General features: G+C 34.9%; 2 pseudogenes; one reads left to right on the top strand and one right to left on the bottom strand.

The window, feature by feature from the left end:
• The first annotated feature begins 7888 nt into the window (after nt 1–7888).
• LOC120593666 (RNA-binding protein 3-like) lies at nt 7889–10598 on the top strand (annotated as a pseudogene).
• A 338-nt stretch (nt 10599–10936) lies between these two features.
• On the bottom strand, nt 10937–11055 carry LOC120593699 (uncharacterized; annotated as a pseudogene).
• Between the last annotated feature and the right edge of the window lie 4033 nt (nt 11056–15088).

Raw genomic sequence — 15088 nt, 5'->3', positions numbered from 1 at the left:
GGAGCATGAAAGGCACTGTGCCTAGCAGAATAATAGCTCCCCAAAGATGTTCACATTATAATTCCCCGAACCTGTGAGTACATTAGGTTATATGGCAAATGGAGAATGAAGGTTGTAGTTGGAATTAAAAGTTGCTAATCAACCAGTCTCAAAGAGATTATTCTTGAGTATCTTGGTGGGCCCAATGTAATCACAAGAGTCCTTTAAAGAGGAAGTGGGAGGCAGAAGAGAACGTGAGAGATAGAGCTGTGACTATGGAAGAATGATCAGACAGAGGTTATGTTGTGGCTTTGAAGATGGAGGAAGGGGGCCATGAGCCAAGGAATGCTAGCAGCCTCTTGAAGCTGGAAAAGGCAAGAAAACAGACTCTCCTATTATGTCCAGAAGGGAACATAGACCTGCCGACTACTTGATTTTAGCCCAGTGAGACTCATGTTGGATTTCTTACCTCCACACCTGTAAGATAATAAATTTGTGTTGTCTTAAGCCAGTATATTTGTGATAATTTGTTACAGCAGCAATAAAAAACTAATACTGGCACCACTGAGTTGTCCCTCCTTGTGGCAAGGGAGCTGGCTTTTTGTCTCTCTGTATGAAATACTAGCTATAATCTACCCCTAGGGGTTGGGGTGGATAACCTCCCAGCCAGGAGGGCACCAAGCTACTTAGAGTAATTATCATGAAAATGGTGCAACTGTCAGCCATCAGCAGCTAATACTACAGCTAGGCAGTGGGCATACTGGCCTAATAGGGTTCTCAGTGGGACATTAGTCTCCACTACAGTAAATCTAAGCCAGCACTGCATGTATAAAACAATAGTTATGCACTCTTGGGGGTGGAAGGGCAATAAATGTAGAACTGAAATATTTGGATTTGTAACAGAATCCTTGTATTGTTTCAAAACATATTAACCACATTTAAGTTGAATGCATATTAAAATTTAAGAGCAATCCCTAAATGAATTACTATTGGTTGTGAACAGATACATTTCAAACATACAAATAAGCAATGCAAAATCTAAATGAAGGGAGGAAAAGAAGCAGCACAGAGAAAGCAGAGTAAATAGGAAGTATAAAATAAGATGGTAAAAATAAATCCAAATAGTACTCACACCTCAAAAGGTGAACTGAACAGAATTCACGATTTGATTTTATATCAACATCATTCTATTTAGAATGAAGTAGTGGGATTAGAGCTCTAGAAAAGAAAATGTTTATAAAACATCACCATTCAGTGAAGGAGTCTCCAAGGCTCAAGATGTAATAAAGCCTCTTAATTTTCTTTCTAATCTTCCTGTCCCTATCCCCAAGCTGGGACAGACTCAGTATCTACTGTTTTTTTTTTTTTAAATATATATATCTCGTGTTCTTTCTTGGATTACTTAAATTTTTGGTTGAACTATTTTCCTGAGTAATTCTTGTAGGTATGGGAGATAAACTTGCCGAGTTCTTGTATGCTTAAAATATCTTTTGTTCTCATACAATTCAATATTGACAATATTTTCCCCTTAGAATTCTGAAGACGGTGCTCCATTGTATTCTTGTACCTGGTCTTGTATGATACCAGTCTGATTTTTTAACCTTTCTGTATAACTTTTTTCTTCGAAAACCTTGTAGATTTTTTTCTATTACCTTGGTGTTTTGAAATTTCGTAAATTTCTCTCTAAATGTGAGTTTTTCAAAACTGAATTAGAGAACTTTAAAAATGCAAGTTAGTGTCATTTTGCTGTGTGTTCTTGTCATTACATAGAAGTTACATATAGCTAATATTTAAAATCCAAATCCAGTGGGAGAGTCTAAGCTCTCCCTAGATTGTGAGATTGAGAGCCCCCAAATAAGTGCTCAGTAAAGTATGATAGGAAAGAATTCAGAATCATGGAAATGAAACAAAATCTTTTTCTTTTATCATATTCAGCATTCTTTAGGTTCTTAAGATTCCTGTTCTTGCCTCAAGCAAATTATACTTTTTTAATAGACTTTATTTTTTAGAACAATTTTAGGTTTACGGAGAAATTCAGCAGATAGTATAGAGAGTTCTCATATCTCCCCCAGACTTACACACAGTTTCCTCTATTATTAACATCTTTCATTAACTTGGTACATTTGTTATAGTTATGAACCAGTACTGATACATTATTATTAACTAAAGTCTATACTTTATTCAGATTTTTTTAATCCAGGATCCCATCCAGGATACCATGTGACAGTTGTCATGTCCTCTTAGACCCCTCTTGGTGTACAGCTTCTCAGACTTGTTTTGTTTTTGATGACCTTAACAGTTTTGAGGAAGACTGGTTAGGTATATTGTAGAATGCCCCTCTATTGGAATTTTTATGATGTATTTTTATGATTAGACTAGAGTTACGGGCTTTGAGGAAGAAGATCACAGAGGTAAAGGGCCATTTTTATCACATTACATCATGTCAAGGGTACATAATATTAACATGACTTACCATTGTTGACGTTGATGTTGAGCCTGATCACCTGGCTAAGCTAGTATTTGTTAGATTTCTCCACTGTAAAGTTAATCTTTCTCTCCACATTCCATTACTGGACTTTCGGAAGGAAGTTAGTATGTACAGCCCATGCTTAAGGAGAGAGAAATTATGCTACCCTTCCTTTAATATGGAGTATCTACATAAATTACTTGGAATTCTGCACAGGATATATGTGTTTTCTCTCCTATTAATTAATTTATTTAATCATTATATCAAGGACCTAAGGAGATTTATGCTTTGAGCTATAATCCAATACTACTTTATTTTTTTGCTCTAATTTTTCCAACTTTGTCCATTGGGAGCACTTCCTGTTGGCTCCTGTGTCCTTTCGACATACCTCCGCAATGTTTTTAGCAAGTTGTATTTTAATAATAATTTTGATTATTTATTCTCTGACATAGTATCTATCCTCTGCTTATGGAACACTGATTAGTTAGATGTTGGAGCGCCTAGGTTTTTTCCTGTATTAAGAGAGGAGGCATCCGAAAAATACAAAGGAAAGGACTTGCAGAAATGACCTACTCATTTCGCTGTAGATTAACCACGCCCTATAGATCTTTAAATGGCCTTCTGGAAACTCTTGCCACACCTAATGATCCATAAATAGATAGGACTACAGTGGTTCGACTTCCCCCTTACAGCCCCACCTGAAACTCCCTCCCATCCTGAGTTAAGTGCACATATACCTTCAGACAAAGAATCTGCAGCCCCTTACGTACATGGAACAGTACTGGGGTATAAGCTGTAAGAAATCTAACCAGAATGAGCTTGTGCCTTTTACCTCACACGCTCCGCCTGCCTAATAAACTCTCCTTCCTCTAACAAAGCTGTCTGAGTGTCCAAATTTCCTCCATTGGATGTTGCTTCCTACAACAGTATAACTTTTTAATATTTTCCATGTTTTTTTTTTTTTTTGCTTTTGTATTATAGCCCATCAGTTTGGCCTTTTAGGCTGTAGGTATTTTTTTTTTTTTTAATGTGACCTGTTAAAATATTTGGAAGGTCAATATTATATTTATTCATTCATTTCATTTTTCTAAGAACTCTTTTTGTATCTCTATGGTTTTTTTTTTTAATTGCAATTATGTATTTCATTTTTTTTACTTATTGTGTTTTACTTTTCTTTTTGGGATTGGTTTTTCTCAAAGATCTGGCAACTCTTGGCTTTCAGTTTATATTTATGAATAAAAGGATTGCTTTGGTTAATGTAGATAGCTGGAGTGAATTTTCTTTGCAGTCCTGCAGGTCTGCTTTCCTGACAAATGGCTTCTTTGAAGAGGAGGACTAGGCACAGTTTCAGTGGGAGAGGTAGCAGCAGGAGGCCTTCCTTGTAGATAGGTGGGGGTCAGGGAGTAGTAGGCAAGTGCACCTGGATGGGGGACTTAGTGGAGAGCTAAAGGGATTGAACTCATTTTCTATTTTCTATTCCCTGTCCCTGCGAGAGTACCACTTCTGCTTTCTCAGATCTTTATACCTTCATTAGGGCCAATTTCTTCAAAGAACGTTCTTGGACTTTTCCTGCCAGTGGGTCTGTTCAGGTGAGGGGAAAAAAGGGCCGCTTAATGTTTTAAGCAGCCACTAATGATGGCCTAGATCCATGATTTCATTTGGAGTTACAAGATAGTGATGTTCTAAGTTAATTATTTGTTCTTGAGCAAATAATTTAAAAAACTTGAATTCTTTTAGGAAAAAGAACATTTCCTGATCAACTATTTGGTTACATTTTAGATACAGTTATAAGAAAGGCAGGATATGCAAATCTGGATGAAATGGGTAAAGTTTTCAAAAAGCACAATTCACTAAAATTTGCTCAAGAAGGTATAGAGACTCTAAATAAAAGCTGAAGATTCTTATAAATATTAAGTCAAATCCACAATTTAAAGCATCCCATAATGAAAACTCCTCACCCTGATGGCTTCGATGGTGAATTCTTTCAGACATACTGAAATACTGTCTCACTCAAACTTTTCCAAAGAACAGAAACAGCAAAAACACTTCCAAACTTATTTTATGAGGTCATCATAACTTTAATACCAAAACCTAACAAGGACATTACAAGAGGAAAAATTAAAGTCTAATACCTCCTATGAACATGGACTCCAAAATTCTAGAAAAAGTGTTACAAATCAGACCCAGCAATATGTAGAACTGGACAATATATCATGACCAACTGGCATTTATTTCAGGAATGCAAGATAGGCTTAACATTTGAAAATAAGTCAATATATTTCACTTCAACAAAATAAAGGGAAAAATTACATGATCATTTCATCGGGAGCAGAAAAAGCATTTAATGAAATTAGACAATTATCATAAAAATATAGACTCAATAAACTACAAAGGGAACTTCCTCAGTGTGATAAAAGATATCTATAAAAAGTCTACATCATACTTAATGGTGAAATATTGAGCTCTGGAATGAAACCAGGAAGTGGATTTTAACCGCTTCTTAATCAACTTCATACAGGAGGCTCCAGCCAATGTGCTGTCAAACTTTTAGATTTTGCTAGTCTGATAGAGGAGAAATAGTTTCCTTGTGGAACTTAATTTGCATTTTATATTACTACCCAAGTTGAGCATCTTTTCATATGTTTAAGGACCATTTGCAATTTTTTTGACGTGTGTACATTTCTCATATTTCTATGGGAGCAGATAGCCTTTTCTCTAGTTTTAAACAGATACTTAAAGGAAATTAAACCTTTATCCATGATATAAGTTGCAAATACCTTTTCTTATTTACCATTTGTCTTTTTCCTCAGTTAAATGGCATGCAGATTTTTTTTTAAAATTTTATGTGGTCAAATTTAGCAATATTTTCTTCTGGATTTTGAGTCCTAATAAGGAATTTTTTTTATACTTCTAAAATTATAGAAAAATTCGTATATGATCTCTTCTAGACATGTATGATTTAATTTTTTACTTTTAAATCTATTTGGAATTTATCAGATCCTGTCTATCTTTTCCTATATAGAACAAATTACCTCAGTACCATTTATTAAAGGTCCATCTTTCTTCAACTGTATTGAGATGCCACCTTTATTATATGTCAAATTAACATGCAGATTTGTTCATTTCTGTATATTCTGCTCATGTGCCAATGGAGACTTTATAGTATGTTTTTTTTTTAAATAAGCTTTACTTTTTTTCTGATGGAAATATAGGAAAATGCTTTATTATTTCAGTAGAATGGGTCTCTCAAAGGAGCAACAGAATGTACATACTATAAAGTAAAAAATGATAAATTTAACTACATCAATATTTAGGAGTTTGGTGTCACAAAGTACACTACTGAAAAGGTTTTAATAAAAAGACATTTGACACATATGTAATATACAGATATTCTAAACTAGATAAAGAATTACAAATCAAATGTAAAAGACAAGACACAATTTATTAAATAGGAACCTGGTCAAAGTAAAAACATGAATACACAGAAGAGGAAGGCCTGATGGTCAAGGAACAGGAAAAGATAATTGACCTCACCAGCAACCATGGAAATGCAAGTTAAAACGACTATTTATGTCATATTTCTACTCAGCCAATTTTCAAAAAATTGAAAGTCTGAAAATAATAAAAATTGTTATTGGGGAAGAAGGGTGGAATTAGAAAATAATAAAAATTGTTATTGGGGAAGAAGGGTGGAATTAGATTTCTTAACACTGATGGTAAGGATGAAAATTAGTACAAATTAGTACTCTATAGAGCGCATTCCCATATACCCCACACCCAGTTTCCTCTATTACTAACATCCTACTTTAGTATGGTACATTTGTTAGAATTAATGAACCATTACTGATATGTTATTATTAAGTAAAGTGAATACTTCATTTAGATCTCTTTAGTTTTTACCTAATATCCTTTTTTCATGCCAGGATCCTATCCAGGATCACACATTGAATTTAGTCATCATGTCTCCTTAGACTCTTCATGGTGTTACAGTTTCTCAGACTTTCCTTGTTTTTGATGAGCTTGACAGTTTTGAAGGGTACTGGTCAGCTCTATTTTAGAATGCCCCTCTATTGGGGCATTTATCTGTTTTGTTTACGATTAGCCTGGGGTTATGAACTTTTGGGAGGAAGACCACAGAGGTAAAGTGCCATTTTTATTACCGCATATCGAGGGCATATATTATTAACATGATCACTGTTGATGTTGACCTTGATTACTTGGCTGAGGTAGCATTTGTCAGATCTATTCACTGTTGTTACTCTCTTTCCCCCCTTGCTTTCCGTATTTGTCCTCTTTGGAAGGGAGTCACTATGCGCAGCCCACACTTAAGGAGTGTGAATTTAGGCTCTACTTCCTCGAGGGAGGAGTATTTACATACATTAAATGGAATAATGCACAGAAGTTTGTCTTATCCCCATTTATTAATTTTTTAATCACTATGTCAGTATGAATTTGTAGATCTTTACTACTTTGGGTTATCTAATGTTTTAATATTTATAGGACTAGCCCTCATCATTGTCAACCTTTTCTGGTGTTTCTCGGTTATTCTTGCTTGTTCTCCCTAAAGTACTTCATAATCAACTCTAGGAAACAAAAAATCTGATATTTTTATTGGGAGCATTAATTGTATATACTACCTTCGAATTAATTGACATCCTTTAGGATGTTAGGTCTACCTATTCCCAAATACATGTCTTTCCATTATTTCAATTCTACTTTTGGTCTTTTAGAAGAGTTTCATCATTTTTCTCCTGTAAGTTTTGAACTTCTTGTTATGCCTAGCATTGTTATTTATTCTTTTTTAAAAGTATAATTTCTGTCATATCAATGCAATTTGGATCTTATGAGATGGAGTGTTGGAGAGTGCATTAGTCTTTCCCACTGGACCAGAAGTCCTGATCCATTTTTTTCCTTGCCCTTTTTTTTAATTGATATTTTTATTGTGGTATAATATACATGACATCGTAGTTATCATTTTAATCATTTGCAAATGTATGATTCAGAGGCATTAACTACACCCACAATGTTATATACCCATCACCACTGTCTATACCCAAAACTTTTTTATCATCCCCAACATAAACTCTGTACTCACTGAACAATAACTTCCCCTTCCCCTTCCCCGTCTTTCTCAACTTCTAGTAATCTCTATCCTGCTTTGTCTCTACGAATTTCTTATTCTACGTACATCATATAAGTGATATCATACAATATTTGTCCTGTTTCTTATTTCATTAAGCAAAAAGTTTTCAAGGTCCATTCATGTTGTATAGCATATATCAAAATTTCATTTCTTTTTATCGCTGAATAGTATTCCTTGGTCCATTTTTATCATAAAATATATTTATTTTTCTTTTACTTGGTGAAAAATAATGGCAGTTTCATCCAAATTCTTTTTTTTTAAATTTTTATTTATTTTTTCTTTGTTTTTCTTTTCTTTTTTTTTTTTCATCCAAGTTCTTACCTGAACTTTTCTCTTTTTTGAGAATGTCACCTAACATTGTTGATTCTCAGTAAATATTGAGTGGGTCAATGTTTTGGTGTAATTAAAAAATTATTACAACGTAAAACAAGTGAAAAGTTAAGGATGAGGAGGCATCCAAGAAAAGGAGCTTTCCAGAATTAGGAATTTTCCAGTATGTATAATGTATCAGATAATTCAGAACCAAAAGAGAATGTCCTTTCTGTTTCTTTTGACTGTTAAACTCAAGGAACCTTACTATGTTTTTTGTAAGGGAAACGAAGCCTACTACTGGTCACAATCCATTAAAATCGTCACACTATAAAACAAAGGGTAGTTGTAAGTATAAAGTACTATCTAAAAAATAGAACAAGAAGAAATGATTTAGCAATGTTAAGGCCTGTTATGGAGTGATATTGGTGCCTTGGTTTAATTTATCCTCAAGAATGCTTTTGGTTTGTTTAGCAAATATCTAAATATAATTTTTTTAAAAAGAGAGAGAGATGAGCTACCTCTTCTTAAATATATTGGTTTTGGGTGGCGGCAGGGGGTATTAACTTATTTAAGGATGGTTTTGTGTCAAGGGCAAGCAGCAAGTATACTAAGATTAGGGGAATTAATAAGCACCACAAAATGTCACTAGGTAGCATGAGATACGTGCAAACCATTTTGGAGTTTCCTTTGTCCTTCATCGTAGGTAGTGATTTCTCATTGTGCTTAGTGGTGATATTTTGTTTTTGGAGGGGAAGTTATGAGAGTGGGAATGTGCCGTTTGAGACCTAGTGAACTCCCATAAAGCTGCTTTTAGATGACTGGATCCGCTGTTTTAAATTTGCTCTATATGCCAAGATACTGATTAGACTGCCAGCTTTCAGCATCTCTAAGAATTCTAACTAAAAACTATTGTTTGCAAAAAGAGTTAGATACTTTAAAAGTATGTCCTGTAAAAAATAATAAAATTTGTTTTTCCTTATAAAAATAATGCATGTTCCCCCTTATCCACAAGGGATATGTTCTAAGACCCCCAGTAGACACTTGAAACTACAGATAGTACTGAACCCTATCTGTATATATTATGGTTTTTTTTCTATGTATGTACTTTTTCACTTAAAGGAAGCACTTTATGGCTTCTCTTTGGAATATCCGAATTGTCAGCATCACTACTCTTGTGTTTTGGGGCCATTAAGTAAAATTAGGGTTAGTTGAATACAAGTACTGCGATACCATGCAGTTGATCTGATAACAGAGATGGCTATTAAGTGACTAATGGGCGGGGAGTGTCTACAGCATAGAGATGCTGGACAAAGGAATGATTTATGTCCCGGGTGAGACAGAGCAGGAGGGTACCAGATTTCATTATGCTACTTAGAACAGTGTGCAATTTAAAACATGGATTGTTTATTTCTGGAATTTTCCAGTTAATACTTTCAGAATATGGTTGACCATGGATAACTGAAACTATGGAAAGCAAAACAATGGATAAAGAGGGACTACTGTAATTGTAAATTTAGAAATGGAGAAAAGTATAATGAAAACAAATCCATAATATTATTTCTCAGAAATAAGATAATCACTATTAAATTGTCTTTACATACGTATAAGATTATTTATTACAGCATTGTTTATAATACTAGAAGCTTGGAAACAACCCGCGTCTATTAATCAGTGACTAATTAAATAAATTTGATATAGTCACACAGTGGAATACTATTTAGCTATAAAAATGCTTTATGTACTGAAATAAAAAATCAGCAGGCTTCATTATTAAATCTGAAAAGCAAGGTAAAGAGCAGTTGAATGCTACCTTTTCTGAAAGGAGTGGAGATATATAATATATTCATATTGTTTTGGATGTATTAGGAAAAGGAAAAGATAGATTAGAAGTAAGTAAATGTGGTTGTATGGGGTGGGGGAGGAAATGAAGTTAAAGACTTTACATTGAGAGTGAGACTTTTCAATATCCACACTTTTATTTTGATTTTTGAATCATGTGAATATATAACCTGTTTTTAAAAAGTTAAGCCCAGCTCAGTCGTTGGGCTCCTCAGCAGTAGTTGTCCCTTTGGCCCTTTTACGTCTTAATTTCCAGGACTTAAATTCCCTGCCATGTCCTCTGAAGAAGGGAAGCTCTTCGTTAGAGGCCTCAACTTCAACACTGATGAGCAGGCTCTGGAAGATCACTTCAGCAGCTTCGGGCCTGGTGGTCATTGTCAAGGGCCGGAAGACTCGGCAATCCTGGGGTTTTGGCTTCATCACCTTCACCAATCCAGAACATGCCTCAGATGTCATGAGAACCATAAATGGAGAGTTTCTGGATATCGCCAGATCCATGTGGACCATGTGGGCAAATTGGCCTGGAAAACTAGAGGGGGGTGCCTTTGGGGGGACCCATGGGCATGGCCGCAGCTGCTCTAGAGGTGGTGGGGACCAGGAATATGGGAGTGGCAGGTATGACAGTTGACCTGGAGGATATGGGTATGAATGTGGAAAGTCCAGAGACTATGGCTACAGAAGCCAGGGTGGTTATGACCACTACTCAGGAGGAAATTAGAGACAATTATGGCAACTGAGATGAGGCATGTGCACCTAATATATGCAAGGATATAAAACTTCTGATCCAAGATCATCCTTCCAAATGGCTGTATTTATAAAGATTTTTGGCGCTGCACTGAAACATCTGTTTCAGTATATCGACTTCTATTTTTGAATCGAGCTCCCAAGGTAGCTTGTTAAAGACCTTTCAGAAAGCTCCATGTGTTTTTAAATTTTTTTCTCCCATTTAAAGAAAAATTCTGGGACGTTTTATAAATTCTGGGTATTTTTCCTTTTACCATTTTTTTAGTTTGGGCTATTAGGATTAGATTCTGGCCCCCCCCCCCAAATGTTGGCATCTGGACTGATCTTTTTCAAGAAATAACGTGTATCTAAGAGGCATTTTATTTTAGGTGAGGCAACCCTTGGTTGACCTCACAGATCGCAAGGACTTTGTCAGCTTGCAATCCTTTATTTTATTTTTTTTTAATTTTTTACACCTACAGCACCTGGTCTTCCTAGATAGTTTCCCATCCAAGTACTAACCAGGCCCGGCCTTGCTTAGCTTCCAAGATCAGACAAGATCGGGCTTGTTCAGGGTGATACGGCTGTAGACTTTTATGAGGCATTTTAAATACCCATATACAATGTCATGGTTAGGAAGCAATTTCCAAATGTAACTACAAGAATCAAGATGATTACTTAGAGATGTATTTTTACTAAAGATCACTATGATGATAATATAGAAGTTTCTTAAAAATATTTGTAATTGTCATTTTTTTAATACTGGAAGAAAAAATATTCTCTTGTGTCTCATAGCGTTTAGGATGTTCTTCATGGAACTGAGTAAAAAGATGAAACCTGTTAACGAAAAGATTAATTTAAAAAATAAATTAATAAAAAGAGTGAATTAAAAAAGATTAATTAATTTAAACAAACAAACAAACAAATAAATAAATAAAAGTTAAGCCCATGAATGCTGTGGAGCTGAAATATAGCTGCACATTTACTGTTCATATTGAGGAAAGGAACATAATTCTTCATCAGAAGTATAATGATTGATTACAGCTAACATTGGAAATTTTAAAGTATTCATCTTTTTGAATGAATGCCTTCATTTTTAACAAAGACTGGTGATAGAGTTCAGGGCACACTACCCCAAAATATGGCACTTTGGCATGTTGAATATTTTAAGCTGAAGGAGTATGAAAACAGCAGAAGCAGGAAGGTTACTGTGACCTTTCTCCTACCCTTCTCCCCTGAAACAAGTCATAAAATCCTCTTGTGAGAAGTGCCCTCCCTATTACCAGAGGGAAGGAGCATTTTACCTCTGAAGATAATCCTAATGAATAGGCCTTGCTTGGTTTCCCCCAGTTTTCTACACTTACCTCCATACCCCCTTGATCCTCAAACCCAGAATAAAAATACTCAGGTCTGTTTCTTTGGATCTTTATTTCCTTGTGAAGGTTCCTTCTCATGTAAAATTTATATTAAATAAATTTACATGCTTTTCTCCTGTTAATCTGTCTTTCAGACCAAGCCAGAGACCTTAAGAGGATTGAGGAAAACATTTTCCTTCCCTACAATGGAGAGTTTCTGGTTTATGATATCTGAGAAACAGATTGTTACTTGTTCATTTTTAGGTTGAGAGGAATATAGGTAATTTTGTTTTCTGTAAAGCAAGAGTCAATTAGGAGTTTAGATGAAACTGTGATAGACTTTTTGGTAATAGATTCTTTTTTAAAAGAGAAACTGATGTATAAAGTCAGGATTTAGCTGCCTGCTGGTAGTAATTTAATTTGTAATCTATCACCCCTAGTCAGGGATGCTTGAGAACATATTATGTGAGAATATTATGTAAATATTCAGTAAAACCTCAGGAAAATGGCACATGGATATCAAGTTTTCTGGAGAGTCTGAAAAGATTTAGAAAAATCAAGGCGCTTAAAACTGTAGAAACAGAATTTGTATAGCTAGAGACGCATATCAAATCACAACGACATCAAAAACCCTGTCAGTTTTGGTTATTTATTGACTGAGAAGAAGTGACAAAAAAATCGATGAAAGTGCTTTTAATTTGGGAATGAATTGACCCAACCTGGGGGACAGGGGAGGAGAATGGGGGTAACCAAGTCTTGAAGAACTGCAAGAGAGGGGTAGCTGCAGGAGTAGAAATAAAAGGAAACTACAAATATCCAGATAAATCTGCAAATCTGCTGTTTATATGAGTCAGGTTATAAAATGAAAATTGGTGTTTTGGATAAAGTACTGGGAGAACTGCAAGATCCTAAATTGATGAAAATTCTGTTTTCAGCATTCTGGGTTTAACGAAGGAGAAAGCAGAACTGGGAGATTTTTAAAAAAGTTGGGAAGTGGTAACTGACCTCAAAACTCTCTTATAATTCTAAAAGCAATTGTAGAGTTACTTCTTAGACTATATACTCATAGTAAAATGGAGTGTCACTTCTGTTTCATTAGTGAGAAATTATATCATGAAAACTGATTAGCTATATGCGATTGAAAAATTTGTACATATTGGAGTAAAGCAGTGGTTCTCAAAATGTGGATCCTTGCCTCAGTATAATGCTTTTGAAATGAATCACTGTGTGTGTTACTAGTTTGGTCATTGTTGTTGCCAAGTAGTATTCCATTGTATGAACATACCTACAGTTTATTTACCTGTTGATAGACACAGAATATTTCTGGCTTTAATGTTAAAGCTGCTATGGACATTTGTGCACAGTTCCTTGTATAGATATATTTTCATTTATCTTAGGTAAACATCTAGCAGTGAAATATCTGGGTTGTATGGTAGGTTAAGTTTAACTCTATAAGAAACACAGTTTTCCAAAGTGGCTGTACCATCTTGCATTCCTACCAGCAATGCATGAGCATTCCTGTTGTGCCGCATCCTTGCTAACATCTCAAATTATCGGGTGTTTGAATTTTAGACATTCTAGTGAGGGTATAGTAGTATCTTACTGTGGTTTTAATTTGTGTTTCTCTGATGACTTATGATTTTGAGCATCTTTCATATCACGCCTGTTTTTTAAAAATTTGTAAAATACTAAACTCAAAGACCCTAGCCCAGCAGTCCCTAACCTTTTTGGCACCAAGGACCGGTACTCCTATGAGAATCTAATGCTTGATGATCTAAGGTGGAGCTGAGGTGGTGATCTGAGGTGGAGCTGAGGTGGAGCTGCTGCAAATACAGATGAAGCTTTACTCACTTGCCTGCCGCTCACCTGCTTTGTGGCCTGGTTCCTAACAGGCCATGGACCAGTACCGGTCTGTGGCCTAGAGGTTGGGTACCCCTTCCCTAGCCTGTACTTGTGGAGTCATCTGATTCTAAAATTCTTAGGATGAAAAACAGCACAGCCATTTCACATTGGTATAAATCTCTACAAGTACCCAACATGGTACTTTTGATAAACATTGGCTGAGTTACAGTCTAATGAAGTGCTTAAAGGTAACAGTTACTGTAAATAAGGGTAGGAGGGGTTTTTCAGAAGGTGATGTATCTGATTTAACTAGAATATTTCAATATATCTGATTTTATTAGAATATTTTAATATATCTGAAGCTCTTTGGGGGCAAATAGTGTTTAAGATTATTTTTAAATAAAATGTTCAGAATAATGACAGTGTCCTTGAAAATAGAAGACTAGGAAAAGACTTCTCATGTAAAGCATTTCTTTAAAAATACAGGGCATGCTTGTTCCTGGACAGTTAGTAAATCCGAGTCCTCTTTCAGCTCTGGTCAATCCCTGCTATTTATTTATAATTTCAAAAATTTTATTTTAAATTATAGTTGACATACAATATTATATTAGTTTCCAGTGTACAACACAGTGAATCAACATTTATATACCTTACAAAGTGATCACCACAAGAAGTCTAGTTCGCATCTGTCACTGTACATAGTCATGATATTATTGACTCTATTTCTTACTCTGCGCCTTACATCCTTGTGACTTATTCTATAATAGGCAGTTTGTAGTTTTTAATCCCCTTCACCTTCTTCACTCACTATTGTGAACTGCCCCACAACTATTAGGTAGTTTTTTTAAAACGTGATTAGATTACTTAGATTTAACAATACTGTTTTGGAGGAAAAAGAATATCCTTGTTAGTACTGACAGTGAGATATTTTCCTTTTTACTTTAAGATAATTAAGTGAAATGAACGTGTTGATTTCTAGCTGTGACAGTCAAAGATGCATGAATTTTCCCCCTAACATTTTATTATGAAAAATTTTCAAACGTACAGAAAAGTTGAAAGAATGCTACAATGAAGATTCATATACCTACCACCTACATTCTATAATTAACATTTTACTGTATTTGTTTTATCTTATACTATCCATCTATCTATTGATTGATCCATCATTTTTTACATATTTCAAAATAAACGACAGACACCAGTTAAATTCTTTGTAAGGATAGAGTGTCTAGGTATACATGTGCACTGCTGCGTAAACATGTCTGTTTTCTGGAAATAAGAGACACCAATGTATTTCCTAGAATAAATACCTCTAGATATCTGCCTTTATTTTATTTTTTAAAATTAATTAATTTCTTTTTATGGTGACATTGGTTAACGAAATCCAATAAGTTTCAGCTGTACATTTTAACAGTAAGGCATATATAT

Source organism: Pteropus medius, unplaced genomic scaffold, assembly GCF_902729225.1.
Source record: "Pteropus medius unplaced genomic scaffold, Ma_sr-lr_union100, whole genome shotgun sequence".
NCBI lineage: Eukaryota > Metazoa > Chordata > Mammalia > Chiroptera > Pteropodidae > Pteropus > Pteropus medius.
This window is presented reverse-complemented; position numbering and strand designations above follow the sequence as displayed.